Source organism: Phragmites australis, chromosome 16, assembly GCF_958298935.1.
Source record: "Phragmites australis chromosome 16, lpPhrAust1.1, whole genome shotgun sequence".
NCBI lineage: Eukaryota > Viridiplantae > Streptophyta > Magnoliopsida > Poales > Poaceae > Phragmites > Phragmites australis.
The window spans coordinates 17,093,512-17,108,434 of NC_084936.1; the positions used below are offsets into that span (position 1 = coordinate 17,093,512).

At 42.4% G+C, this 14,923-nt stretch overlaps 1 pseudogene; it reads right to left on the minus strand.

Moving 5' to 3' along the window:
• Nucleotides 1–12,424: 12,424 nt before the first annotated feature.
• Nucleotides 12,425–13,611, minus strand: LOC133895093 (26S proteasome non-ATPase regulatory subunit 6-like; annotated as a pseudogene).
• Nucleotides 13,612–14,923: the final 1,312 nt, after the last annotated feature.

The window sequence follows — 14,923 nt, forward strand, 5'->3', positions numbered from 1 at the left end:
TTGCACAACAAAGCATCTCTACGCAAGCAAGTTCGACATCAATGCATATGTTTATTTCTATAGGTGCATGGCGTTAATGCGCCAAAGTGTCTAGTGTAATGCATAGAAGACAGTGACTAAGAATGCATGCCCCCACTTCGAAGATCAGAAAAATCTTCAGGTCATGAACATGAAGGGACCTAAGAGTGCCAGCCTTGCACCGAAGTCAAAATGAATCTTCGGAAAGGAAAAGTCGAGGTGTTACTCAGGCAATGCACCATCGCAGGGAAAGCCAAAGTATCGCTCGCCATCAAAAAGATGCAATGCACCTTCTAGAAAGGAAAAGCCAAAGTGTCAAATATTTGCACTTTGCATGCCTTATATTGCATCAACACATTGACATGTGTATTCTCTACATGCATTGTGTGTCAAAGTATATAGTTATCATAAATACACCAAAGTACTTAATCTTCATGTATACATGCGCATGCGATACATGAGCACACCGAAGTACATATTCTTATGTGGGCAGAAATATTTATTCATACTCCCTAGTTATATGCTCTTCGCACATGCGCTGGCATCACTGCCAATGAATTAACTCTTCATTATGCAGAAATATTTCTTCATATACTGAAAGAGTATTCTTATGTGAATGACCTTAGCATACCAAAAGGTTAACATGCCTTTTGTCTCCGAAAAAGATGTGAAGCACCTCTTGTCTCACAGGACAGGAAGTCAAAGTGTCGCTGGTCCTTAGGTAAAGGTAGCGCACCAATAGAAGATTCCTTCATGTATGGTACATTGCCAATCACCATCATCGACAACAGCCATGACAACTTTGCCATCGTCAATGTTGATGTCGACAGAAGAGCTCTGGCCACGACCACTTTGCCTTCGTCAACTTTGACATTGACAGAAGAGCTTTAGCCATGACAACTTCGCCTTCGTCGACTGTGATGTCGACAGAAGGGTTACGACCACAACAACTTCTCCATCATAGACTATGACCACATCGACAAGAAGGGTTACGACCATGACACCTTCTCTTTCATCGAGTCTGACTACATCGACAGAGGGGCTTCAGCTATGACGACTTCGCCTTTGTCAACTTTAACGTTGACAGAAGGTATTCGGCCACGATAGCTTCACCTTCGTTGACTTTGTCATTGACAAAAGGGTTTCGACCACAACTTCTCTGCCTTTGTTGACCACAACGTTGACAGAGGGGCTTCAACCACGACAACTTCAATATCGTTGACTACTACCATGTCGACCAGAGGGGCTAAGACCATGACAACTTTGCCTTCGTTGACTCCGACTACATCGACAGTGGGGCTTCATCCATGATGAATTTGCCTTCGTCAACTTTGACGTCGATAGAAAGCCTTCGATCTTGATGATTTTGCCTTTGTCAACTTTGACGTCGACAGAAGATATTCGGCTGCGACATCAATAGAAGGTATTTGGCCGTGATGACTTCGCCTTCGTTGACTTTGTCATAGATAGAAGGGTTTTGGTCAAAACTTCTCTACCTTCGTTGACCTCGACGTCGATAGAGGGGCTTCAGCCACGATAACTTCGCTGTCGTCGACTACGACCACATCGACCAGAGGGACTACCACCACGACCACTTCACTATCATTGACTATGACCATGTCAACTAGAGGGGCTACGACCACAACAACTTCACCTTCATTAACTCTGACTATGTCGACCTGAGGGGCTTCGGCTATGACAACTTCACCTTCGTCGACTTTGACTAGGTCGACAGAAGGGCTTCAACCATGACAACTTCGCCTTCATCAACTTTGATGTCAACAGAGGGGCTTCAGCTGCGATGACTTCGCCTTCAACGACTTTGACTACGTCAACCATGAACACCGATCAAGAGGGGCTACGAAGGGCACCCAGATTAAAAATTTGTCCTGGGTTCCAAGAGTTTGACCGACGCTAGTAAGCAAATCATTGACCTCGGTGAGCCTCGGCAGCAGCCTTAAACCTCTGCTATGTTGACTACGTTGAAGCCGCTCCTTGGGCTATGGAGGAAGAAGTACCTTTGACTTCGCCGAGCACCAAAGTCCTCAGCCTTCAACGAAGACCCCATCATTGAGCAGGACAAAGAGTAGTTATAAGAGTATCTAGATCTAGCAATCATGTAAAGAAATACCTGCGCGATGTACGTGCTCTTTTCTCCATACCCTTTTTCCCATTGGGTTTTTTGGATGGAGCTTTTAGTGAGGCGTACATGTCAACAACAAACCTGGGCTCTTTCATAGTTGGAGCTGCTCACCCAGCTGTCCCATCAGAGCTCACAGCTGAGGGGCTACTGTTGGGGGGAAAAGGCCCAGGCTTAGAAGGGAGCCCATATTGGTAAGCCGAAGGAACTTCTGTTAATGCTGGTCCCACTTCAAGTTCATCAAATGGAACAACTGCACAATGTAAGTCTCACCCACTCACAATGTAAGCCGAAGGAACTCTTAGCGTCGCAGGAACGATTCTGATGGCTGGGATGGGAAAAGCCTTCGTCGGACCTTCGGAGCTCGGCCAAAGGGTTTCTTTCGACGTCGCGAGGGAGTCATTCAAAGAGACACTGAAGGTGTTGCCAAGCAGAGACCTTCGAGAGTCCAAGCAAAGGGTGACCCAAGTCTAACACAAAGACGGAGGAAAGGACGAAGGCATGGTCGAGGGAGGACCACTGCTCATGATCAAAGAGCATAAAGGGCAGGATTGTAAATAATCTGGATGTACTCTCTGTATTACCCGCTAATATGCCGAGAATGCGGCAGTTAGAGGGGTAATTTCGTAAATTATACTACAAAGTAAGTAGTTACAGCCTATAAATAGGGCGTGAATGTAATTAACAAGAAGGAAGATATTCATGCCACTGAAAGCTCCTCTACTTTGTTTATGTTTTCCTCTAGCCTTTGGATCACTCCAGATCCGAAGACCCTCCACTTTGTTCGGCGACACAAGTTCCCAACACATCCAAATCAAAAATACGAACGGAATTGGTTCTATTCCGCCGTGGATCCCTGTCGCCTTCTAGCTGGTCATTGACCTGTACCCAGTCTTGCATAGTTTGTCCAAAATGGAGGGGCTGACAGAATGGTCCCATGGCCACGTAGGCTTCCTGACTTGAGGCAAGAGGCAAAGATGTGCTACTATGAGAAACATGGGTTCAGTGGTCCAAGAAATGATGCGATGAGGCTGGCATGTAGCATCGGATTTCATAGTTTTAGAATTTAGGCATTGTACGGTATTTCTTTCTTTATGAGCATATGAATTGTCTCAAATATATTTGTGTTGCAATGGCTTCAATATCTTACCTCAAATATATTTTATTGTTTCACATAAACTGAACAAAATATGGCATCGTACTAGATGATGGTGGCTCAACATGCTGGGTATTGTTTTCGAAGGTTTGAGCAGTACAAGTTGGATAAACTTGTGCTTGTACTGGTCTACTCTCTTCAAGAGATACAAGTTATGGAATTATGGTATTGTAGTTTATGGAAAAATTGTATTCATGATGGATTCCTGGGAGCATACATTTTCTTTTTTTTTATCATTTTATGTCCACATGTATGTGGTCTTGTGTTATTTGGCATGCTTCACTTATCTAAATTAAATCAGTTGGAAGCTGCCTAGATTAGCAGGCACAAAAATAAAATATTTGGTGCACAATTTGAGAACCATGGCAACGCACCGGCACATTACTAGTTTAGTTAATCTCCAAGATCCTTCTGTAATATTAAGGTTGTAATCATAGCCATTATTTTAAAATAATTCGTGCCCTGTTCACAAAAAAGGAGAATTTGCACCGCAATTCCAAGTAACTCGAATTCTAAATACAAACATATTAATTTCTCTAAATGTGCAGGAATTCAGTTAGTGAGACGTAATTAGCACCGGTACATGACTATCATAGGCTACTAATTAATCAATCAGACAATGCCACACATATTCGCTCCCATGCACGTGCTTGCTGCAGTTCTAGGACATGTCCACGTAAGCAGCACTATCTGCATCCGTACGCAGCCCGGACCGAGGACATAACAAGATCATGGAGCTGCAAATTAAAATGGCAGCAGAATCATCTCTTTTCCTGCGCAACCACCGACAAGATCGACAAAGCAGCAGCACAGAACAGAGGTAATTTAAACACCAACTGTATTGATCTGCATGTCCAAAAGAGAAACCTCACACTGCTTGCATAATCTATAAACTGCCCGAGAGGAGGCGCCATTCATGTCGGCTACAAACGAATCCCAGCCGAGCAATACTGTGTTTGTGTATGTGCAATGCTCCGTACTCCGTACGTACGGTAGGTGCGACCGGATCTTCAGATCGAGTTCTTCAGCCATGTTAAGTGAACCGGGAGCATCGGTTCCAGACTTGTACAGATCCGTGGATGACAACTGGCCGTATCAGCAACAAGACCTCTGTCCCCTCAACTGCACTAATGAGTCGTGATCTCTTTATCCCCATATCTGCACTATATATGCATGTCAGTAAGCTCATGCATGCATCCTGCATGTTGCATCTGTATATATACGTGAGGAATCGTCTCTCTAGAGGGTGATTTACATCCAACTCGGAGACACATAACTACAGAAGGAAGGAGCTAGCTGAGGTGCCACTGACCGCCATTCCTCGTTGTCGAGATCAAACTAATCTTGCTTCTATACCTGATAAATACATCAGGATTAGATATGGGGGCAGGGAGGAAGGAGAGGAGCAACGGGAGAGGGAGGTCCATCAGAATTCTGAAGGACTGCAGTGCAAGGTTGTACATCATATGGTGGTGCGTCGTCAGGCTCTTCTGTTGCCATGACTGAGCTAGATGCAGAATGAAGAAAGCTTGCTAGCTGCGTCTTGTGTATATGCCAATAGAGCAGAAACATGCAGGAGAGACATCATATTAGATTGTCTCAGCGGCGGTACGGAATAAAGGTCAACCTGCTTCGTGAAATGTTTCGGGAAACTTTCATCTTCTCCCTTTCTTTCTCTGTGTTCTTTTCAGTTATCAGTTTGTGTTGGACATCATCTTTCTGCAACGCTATGCATATATATATTCAGACTCTACCCATTGATGTTTTGCATTGAACAGTTGAGAACTGAGACGATGAAAGTTGCAACAACTGAGTTTCCCACGCAGATAACAAATATTTGGCCAAGGGCATCTCAATAGCAAAAAAAAAAAAAAAAAAAAAAATGTAGACCGTATCTTGCTGACAGGTTGTAATCTTGATCCGTTACTAACGACTGATGAAGTTTTTCGTGTTTTTTACGAAAAATAAAAAAATCACTTGAGCTATCGTCAGGCAGGCCCATCGCATATACCCCACAAGCCACGCTATTTTTCATAGCGTTTTTTCAGTCTGCGTTCTGTGGGAATCGAACCCACAACCTCCTCATGTGTGTGTGTTTGTGTGTGTATGTGATGGGTCAAAAACAATCTGCGATAATCACCTGATTATCACTGATCCACAATATATGACAGCTCAAAAACTGTTAAAGATAAGATTATCACCCGATTATCGCTAGCCCACAATCTATGACGCCTAGGAAATAGTCCGAGACATGGTTTCCCAAACCATCTAAGATGAGCCTCTGTGTAGTAGTGTGTAAGCTAGATATAACTGGATATGATCTACTTATGAAAGTAAAAGTAGAGTCCTTTATTGGGAAAAAAACTTCTAATCTTTCTCGTCACACGATTTCACTGTGTCTTTGTAAATATTTACTCTCTAGTGTCTCTAATACTTAAAAACCTTGTTCATTAATAACCAATTTACTTACTTTCTCACTCAGGCATCGTCCCAGCCCGAGTACCTCCGGTGGTGATTGCATGCTACAACAACATCCCTGAATGGGAAAAAAAAAAAAAGGTGAGTGAAGACAAGACTATCTCGCTCATTGCATCAGGTGACCATTTATTGTGTTTGATCCACTTGATATGGTCTTATTTTCTCTCTTCAGTTGTGGAAGTTTTTTATCCACTTGAACTTCTGTGAGACTTTTATGTGCCTGAAGTGTAGTGTGTCCAATCCATATGATGCCTTGTCTCGAATAAGCTTAAGCTCTTAATGGATCTTATCAGTCTGTTGCATCACAAACTGGACAGAAATCAATGGAACAACTTCCTACTCCAAACAGGAACCCCATTCCGTCCTGTTACAGAAACATTCTTGTTCACAGGGACATTTATATTCGTCTTGTTGCCCAGTGTATTTGTGCTGTTGTGTATAGGACATTCGTGGTGTCCCCCAGTGTATTTGTGCTGTTGTATAGTAAACAACAGAGCAACATGTTTTTTGTTTTAGTTTTGTTCAGTAGTGCCTCGAGTTGTTGTCGCCATACACTTTCACTTTTTTGTGTGTGTTTGGCCATTCTTGCAATATCTTTTATTTGTTCCCACACAAGCACACACTACCCAACAATTGACTGGTCCTGATGGCCAAGAATTTAATGTGACCTTAAAATTAATTCCGTGAGAAACGAAAATTTCCCTAACAGCATGTAGTTGAGAAACTATAAAAACAAAATACATGCTATGACTAACTTATTAATAAAGCCTTCAAGAAGGTGAGAATGCGGCTAACAGTGTAAGACACATCAGTAAAACAATTTAGAGATTATTTCTCTAATGGGTAGCCTTCATCAAGGAATTTTTTCCTTATGGGTGTTGCTTATTTCTTACGGTGTTTGGCATCACGGAAATACAGTTCTAGTAGTGATGTCCTTCATTTGTTTCTTTCTCAAATATTTGAGTTTGCTCCAAGTATGTTTAATATGCTTCTGGCGATATATTCCATTTTGTTCCACTAAAATGTTTGAGTTATTCACATTATGGAGTTTTTCATCTGGTAATAGTTTCATTTGGCAATATATTGCTCTTTTTTTTTCTATGGAATTCATTTGAATTTTTCCAATTTCCAAATAAGAGTACATATTTATTAAGAAAAACAAAATATTGTTATAGTAAAATATTATTTAAAATATGAATTTCCATTTTTTAAACCATAAGGAACAAGGTTATTGGGCTCCTCCTAGTTGTTGTCATCATTGTCATCACCCTCCTCATCCTCCTTGGGTTCCTCATCCTCAGAGCCCTCCTCACCGTTGAGATCTACCTCACAACCCTCCTAGCACTCACCCTCCGCCTCGGACTCCTCGTCATCACCAACAATGTCCTTGTTCGTGACCACATGCCTTGCCCAGATCTAGCTCTTCGTCATCATTGCCATCTTAGCTCTCCTCCTTGGGCTCAGGCTCGGGCTTCAACTTCACATCTGACTCCTCCTTGGGGTTCGAGTCCCTATCAGCACTAGGCTCACTGTCGTCGTACGTCGGCTCCTCCTCGTCATACACCACTCAGTTGTAACTATAAATTTTAGCATATCCTATATTGTTTTTCGAATCAAGAAAAGAGGAACAAGAAATTACACTTAATATATAATTTGCCAAAATTTACACGAGATATACTCACTTGTCGTGTTGCGAGATATGACAACTAGATATGGCTACTGTATGTAGCAATTATGCAGTAGCATCCGCTTATGCAGTCACATAGGAGCATGGCTTATGCAGTAGCACCCGCTTGTAGCAGATGCAAACACACCTATCATCGAAGATGGTACACTCGTGGGTAACTTTCTCACGCTTGCCCCCTCTCCTTCCTTTGTCCCTGTATAGAATTTTGTATTTGTGTTGTGCCGTTCCCATGATCTTCATCAGGTGCATCTTTGCCTTCTCCATCTTGTTTTCCATGTACTTAGTCATCTTCGTCCAATAAATCATACTAGTATTATTCAGCGTCATGTGCGCTACTGCATAGCGGTCTCTGAAATACCTGCATGTCCCTTGAAGTATGAACTCTAGAATCCCCACCAGCGGTAACCCCCACACACCTTTCATCATCAAGTTGTAAACATCTGCTAAATCTGTAGTTATAATACCGTACCTAGCCCCATGTGTGTCATAGAGAAGAGCCCACTTCTCCTTGGGCTCATTCTCAATCCACTCGCTAAATGACATGGTAGATGACCCACTCCTCCATGTGATGCCAATTTCATTGTCATTTGGCAGGGACTCAAGAGGTACTGGTACATCCTCTGGTCCCATCACGGGTCTCCCTGCACGCTCGTGTCTTTGCTTCTTCGTCAGCTCATCAAGCATCTTCTAAAGAGCACCGTAGTTCTGACCGTACAGCCTCTTGAACATGTTCATGAGGTTCTTGTTCTTGAATTGGTGGAAGAAGTTTACACCCAAACATCTCATGCATCACCTACTCTATAGATCTGGCCACACAGGTCCAATCAAGCCATCATCCATTCCATTTTGCAACTCCGCAATTGCCTTGAGCATACCTGCATGCCGGTCATGTATAATGTACATGCTCGGTTAAGCACCAACAATTATCATCCTCACACGGTACAGGAACCAATACCAACTGTTGCTGTTCTCACTCTCCACAAATGCAAAGGCCAACGATAGAACTTGATTGTTCCCATCAACCCCAATAGTAGTCAAGATCTATCATGTGAACTTGCTGGTAAAGAAAGTGTCGTCGATGCATAGGATAGGCTAACAATGCTTGAAATCTTCGATACATGCCCCTATTGCTAAGAAACATCGCTTCAAAAACATACTTGCCAGGTTTGGATATCAATGTGTACTTATCAATATCGTAATACGTCATCGAGTTCCTTCAAGCAATGGACTGCAGCAAATGTGGTAGATTATCATATGACGTTTCGTAGGTCCTGAACCTCATATCAATTGTCTTCCTCTTTGCCCTTCATGCCTTGTTGTAGCTGATAGTGTACTTGTACTCCTTCTCAATTTGCTTGATTATGGATCGTGGTTCGTAGTTCAGGTTATTCACAATCTGATTGTACATCACATTGGTGACAAAAGCTGAGGTGATGTTCCTATGGCTGGGCTCAAGTTCATCCATCATGCAAGTGTGGTCAACTACAATCGACACCTCCCAATAGGCAAACCTCATTCGCGCACTTCACATTATACTCCTTCTTGCTTGACTTGATAACATAAAACTACCGTCGAAGCGAGGTCATCCATTTAGTCACAGCATCCTTTATGGTCTGACTAGTAGGATACCTAGCACCTTGGGTCACCTCATTCTGCGTATACTCTCAAACCACTTGATTCCCTAATTCACCAAAAGGTTGTTGAAGTTTGGATTGTTCCAGTCTGTGAAAATCAGAGCATCGTCCTCATCATCCGAGATGGCATACTCAGGAATTTCATCAGCCTAAAGATCATCCTGCTCCATCTGTTCAATTAGAGAAGGGATTTGTTCCCCCTAGTCTGTCTCATCGGTCGGTTCTGTTGGATAATTCGATGAATGTGCACCATCCGGATCGACATCTTCATCGTACTCTTCCTCATCACCCTCCTCCTCTGTGTACCCTCCACCCTGCATCTCTCCAACTATCTCCTTATTCTTCCATTGCACAAGCAACATAGGAGACCAACCTCTATGCATAATATCCTACAGGTACCTCTTCCACACTTCATATTCTGAGAGCAGGAACACCTCCCAGTACACACCTTCTCTGAAACGGTTGCCCACAATGCTAATAGTCATCTCTTGAACCTCGAGGTTTATTTTGATACCCCGCATCAACTAGGCATATAAGTGTCTGACACTTTTGTGCATTGATCTGGATATACCCTTGTCCATTGACTTAAATATGGATAGTACTACCCCTTTCAGACCATATAAGATTTCATTGTCTCCATAAAAAATTCTAAACTGCCACATATCCAATATACCTAACAACCATCGACAAAAGCTATGACATTATTACGACATAATAGAAAGAATCATGTTAAACTACATCTACAATGCAAAATTCATTACAAGCATATCCGAACATGTAATCTATACTGCAACAATATATTCCCGATTCGCTACATTAAACACATCTAAATCCTACATCTATCATATAAATTATGACTACGCTATATCTAAATCTTACATCTAATACCTAATATATATCTAAATACTACATCTAATTGCTAAAATATGCGTATAAACATGATCTTATTGCTAAACTATATCTAACTCTAATTCTAAAACTAATCTATATTTTAACCTATGTCTAGTGACTATCCTACCAAGTTGATAAAATAAAACCTAACACTAGTTGCTATACTACCGGGTTTGTTAAAAAAACAAGAAAAAAATTACCTCTTTTTTTTAGTAGGACTTCGCCACACAAATCCCCTCCCCTCCCCTCTCCTCTCCTCTCGGTTGAATGGGAATGAAATGACATGCTGACGTCGGCAGAGCTAGTCGCGCGAGCCTAAATACTCAAAAGATCTCACCCGCTAAATGGGCGATACCTTTTAGGTGGGCTCACGCGGCGTCGCAGCCGTGAAGGATTCGCCCATTCAATAGGCGAGATCAAGTTCTCGCCCGCTAAATGGGTGAGATATTTCTCTCTTTGATTATTAAATTCGCTGGCAACCAGGACCCACAAAGTCTCAACGGGCGAGATCTTGTTCTCGTCCGTTGAACGAGCGACAGTAAAATAGACATCATTATTTTTCAAACAGATATATAATCTTAAAATATTTAAAATATATATATATATATATATATATATATAAATTTCACCTTCTACGCAGCAGCTCCTAGGCCACACCGTCCTACGGGCCGTGCTCCACCAAGCCTCTCGGGCTTCCAGCCTCGCGTTAGCCTACCTCGATTCCAGCTGCCACGTACTCCTTCACAGGCTACACCAGCAGCCGACCGAAACCAATTCCCTTTTCCTCGTTATAACACGCACACACATGCATGCTTAGAATAAAATATTTCGTGCCATCACATGACGCTCCGTACCATAGATCATATCTCATGGTGCACTTTATCTCTATCACACCATAGTTCGTATAGCTCTTGTTTACGTCTCATAGTGTGATTATCTTCACATGCACCGCTCTCTAGTCCGAATGTCTCGCGTGACCTCTGACCATCTTACCTTAATTCCTCGATGAATCTAGTCCCGGTCCTATCACCGACTACATCCTCCCTCAGGACAACACCTACACATGAACAAACAAACAACTCCGAGCACAAGTTTCGAAAACTTAACTCGTCGTCAATCTGCACAACAACACTCACACGAGTATGTTGTATATATCAAAAACACAAACATTATCATGCTACTGCGAGCATCATCATCATATACACATCATCGCATACATATTATCTATAACTATGCTACTTTTTCACAAATCACTTTGCATTTTCACCAATATCACAATTATGCCAAATATCCATTTGCTAATTTTTTAGCACATGATCTCACAAATTTCAAATAATCATTGCATACTTAGATAGTAGCTCATGAAATAGTGTCTTGGAAAGTTCTCCCATGCAGAAGTAACTTCCACATGAGAATGAAAATAGCATCTTTGATCATCTAAAAAAATGCGTCTTTGATAGCAAATCTTAAATTTTTCAGTAGACATCTTTTGAGCATTATGGCAAGTCATTAACAGTAAGATTATTTATCTCAGCTTCCAAAGAAGGACGAGCTCAAAATTGTGGTTGACAAGGTGAAGGACTTCGGTGAAGTAACTGTTATAGCCAAAGAATCCTTTGCGCAGATCACAGGGTCTGCTGTCATCAAGGATGCAGACGAAGCAGAAGGGGAAGGAGAGAAGTTCCGCTCAAAGAGACGAAAGAAGCAGAAGTCAAAGCAGGGCCTTAGTGAGTACATTCAGACTTGTTTCACCAATGCAGCATCACTTATTTGTTTAAACGATTGTCTTCATTCTGTAGGCATAAAATATTTGATCTAATTGCGTGATTTTCCATTTACATCTTGCAGAGACGAAGCAACAACTGTGATTTTGCCGTGTCCCAGACTAGAGTTGCTCTGTGATTTCTCCAGCTTTAAATATTTGCAAAGAGACAATGTGTAACCTCCATGAGACTGACTAGTTGATTCCTTGTCACTAAATCTCGCAAATTCCGGTGAGCATTACAGCTGTATATTGATTTCATTTCTTGATAGTTGAAAAGTGGAGTGGCTATACAGCACAAAATTGAGATGGTATGGTCTTGCAACTGAACTACCTTGCTGGAAATTTCGTCGGCGAAAGCAGGTTTTTGGAAACAAAATGTCACACCTTGGTGAAGTGCAAAAATTCCACTGGTAGTTAATGAAGGTGTTGCATATCAGATCACTTTATGTAGGTCAAAAGGGCATAGCACTTAAGAAGCAATGCACATAACCACCGATATGAGAGTCGAAGTGAAAGAACAGATCCGCAACAGAATAAACGTTCATGAGACGGATCTGCGCTTTTCTCATTCTATAAACCCTTGGGATACATGTACCAAATTCACGTTTAGAACATAAACTTTCTCCCCTCCCCTCCCGCCCCCCCCCCCCCCCCCCCTCTCTCTCAAGGTGAGCAATGGTCATGTCCTACGGGAGCCTAGGTGAATAAGTTGATCAACCTTTCCTGTATGGGGGAGCATTTGCAGGGCGTCGAAGGAGCTCCAACATAAACAGCAATTCTTACAAATCGATGTCCCGTGAAAGCTTTTGTACGGCAAGAAGTCCCCTTGCTTGATGGTAGCCTGGTAGAAAGCATTCCTCGCATCAGGTCGGTTCGTCTGCAGAACACCAGCAACTTGTCAATCTTGCAGTGAAGCTTCCCAGCGGCAATGAACCGTGACAATTCCCTACAACAAGTGATAGGAAAAGCTTATGAATACAGCAAAGTACGAGAAAAGGAGTGTAGGTATATGGGAATCACATAGATCGATTACAGCAACAGGGCAACAATACTCACTGGTCTATGAAATCAACAGTCACACCGAATGCAGCAGACATTGCTTCCATCGTAACACTCTTGTATGACTCCAAGTATTGTGAATAGACAACAGTGCGCACTTCCCTTATGTAGTAGCGGAAATGAGGCTGAAGATAACGGTCTAACTTGATCTGCTCCGTCAAGCCAGCTGAAAATAATTATTGACCATATACTAATATAAGCCACACAAGCTTGCACATTATTATCTTACAATAGTACAAGAGTGCGGACAAGTTATTTATATATCCTCACTTACAGAATGCAGCAAAAAATGACTTGTACTGGCAATTGTACAGGGAGTTGAGAAACTCAGAGAGGTGAGGTACTTTGCCAATCACGGCAAGGATTTCTGGTGCATCTACCACCTGTCGAATGTCTTGTTAGTGAGAAAACCACGACAGAGCAGACTGGGCAAAATCTAAATACCTTTTGTTTCAGAGATACACGGTCCAATGAGATGATACTTGTGAGGACTGTATAGAAGATGAAAGTATCATATGGAAATTACTCATAAGTTGTGAAAGTCGAAGTGGAATCCAAAAATAAGCTGGCAGCTTTCTTGAAGTTTCTGGTTGCCATGCAGTACAAGCCTTCATATACTTTCAAACAGTTCTTTCTCTACCAGTCGCCTCCTTCCTCAAACAAGCTTCAATCAGAAAAATACGTGTCAAATATTATTGCTGAGCTGAGCCAACTGGCTGAATGGAACTCCACAAACAAAGTAAGAACTTGCTTCTTTGCCTTGTCGATGAGACCAAAATCCATATATAGGTTTCAATAGCGTTCTTTGTGATACTATGTTTGTCAATTTCTTAGGTAAATGAGAGGTACATAATAAACCCTGAGGATGTAAGTCATCATTGCGTCTGTATATTCTTATTTGGTAATGTTTTTATTGTCAGTAGTGTTTTAACTCTTTTAGTTGTGTTTTCATTCCAGGCACGGATGATCCAACGTACCATCCAATCTCTCACAGACGAAGATATCCAAAACGTCCAACGTGACATGTGCCGATTTATTATACACAAAGTCATCCACAAGAGTGGCAGATTCTTTGATCATGAAGGCGAATTAGCTAGCCATCCGAAGCTTTGTGAGTGGGAGAGGAAAACTCTTAGCAATATAGGCTTGTGATGTTGTGAATATTATTATACTTGTGTTAAATATTGAATTTTGTGAAATCTTTCATGCTATTGAAATCTGTGATGTTGAAATTTATATTGAAACTGTGTGAAATCTAGAGGGAATAAAATATATGCTCATTTTTTTGAAAAAATACATACCACATGCGGTTCTCTTACGAAACCTCCTGTGAAAATCTTTATATCTATAGGTGGCAGCTAAAGTGAGCCGCCTGTGAAAATCCATTTCCACAGGCGATTGGCTTAAGGAACCGCTTGTGAAAATAGATTTCCACAGGCGGTTTCTTAAATCAACCGCCTGTGGAAATAGATTTTCACATGTGGTTTACTTAAGGAACTGTTGTGGAAATGGTTTTCCACAGGCGGCCTATTTTGTGCCTGTGGAAATCGTTCATTTTCACAGGCCTTCGGTCCCAGGCGAGTGCGCTAAACGCCTGTGAAAAGGTGTTACCACCCGCCTATGATGACGTTTTGTGTAGTAGTGATAGAAGAATCCAATTTATAAAGTGTAAAACACGAGATCCATGTTAGGCCAACAGCTACAGCTTCTCCTCCGGCCACACCTCTCGCGGCTCACCTCCTTCCTTATCGTCTTCACCGTCGGATACTCCCTTGACATCCTGTCGTCGTCCACCCGGCTGTCGCCAAAGCCATCTCAGACGGTCATACAGCCGCACGCCACATACCTCACTGCGTACCTCACCGCCTCCACCATTGTCTCTGAGTCGAACAGGACCACTGCGGCTGCTGCGAGCTATCCGTGGTCGCCTCTACACGACTTGTTCCGGTTCAGAGAAGAGTGCAGGGAGCCGATACCCAGAGACGTCGTCTTGCTGACACTTCTAGAGAAGCTGTTCAACGGCGAGAACCTGTACGCGAGCTTTCCGCCACCGCACACCGCAGCGCTGCTACACGACAGTGGCCTCGTTGTCAGC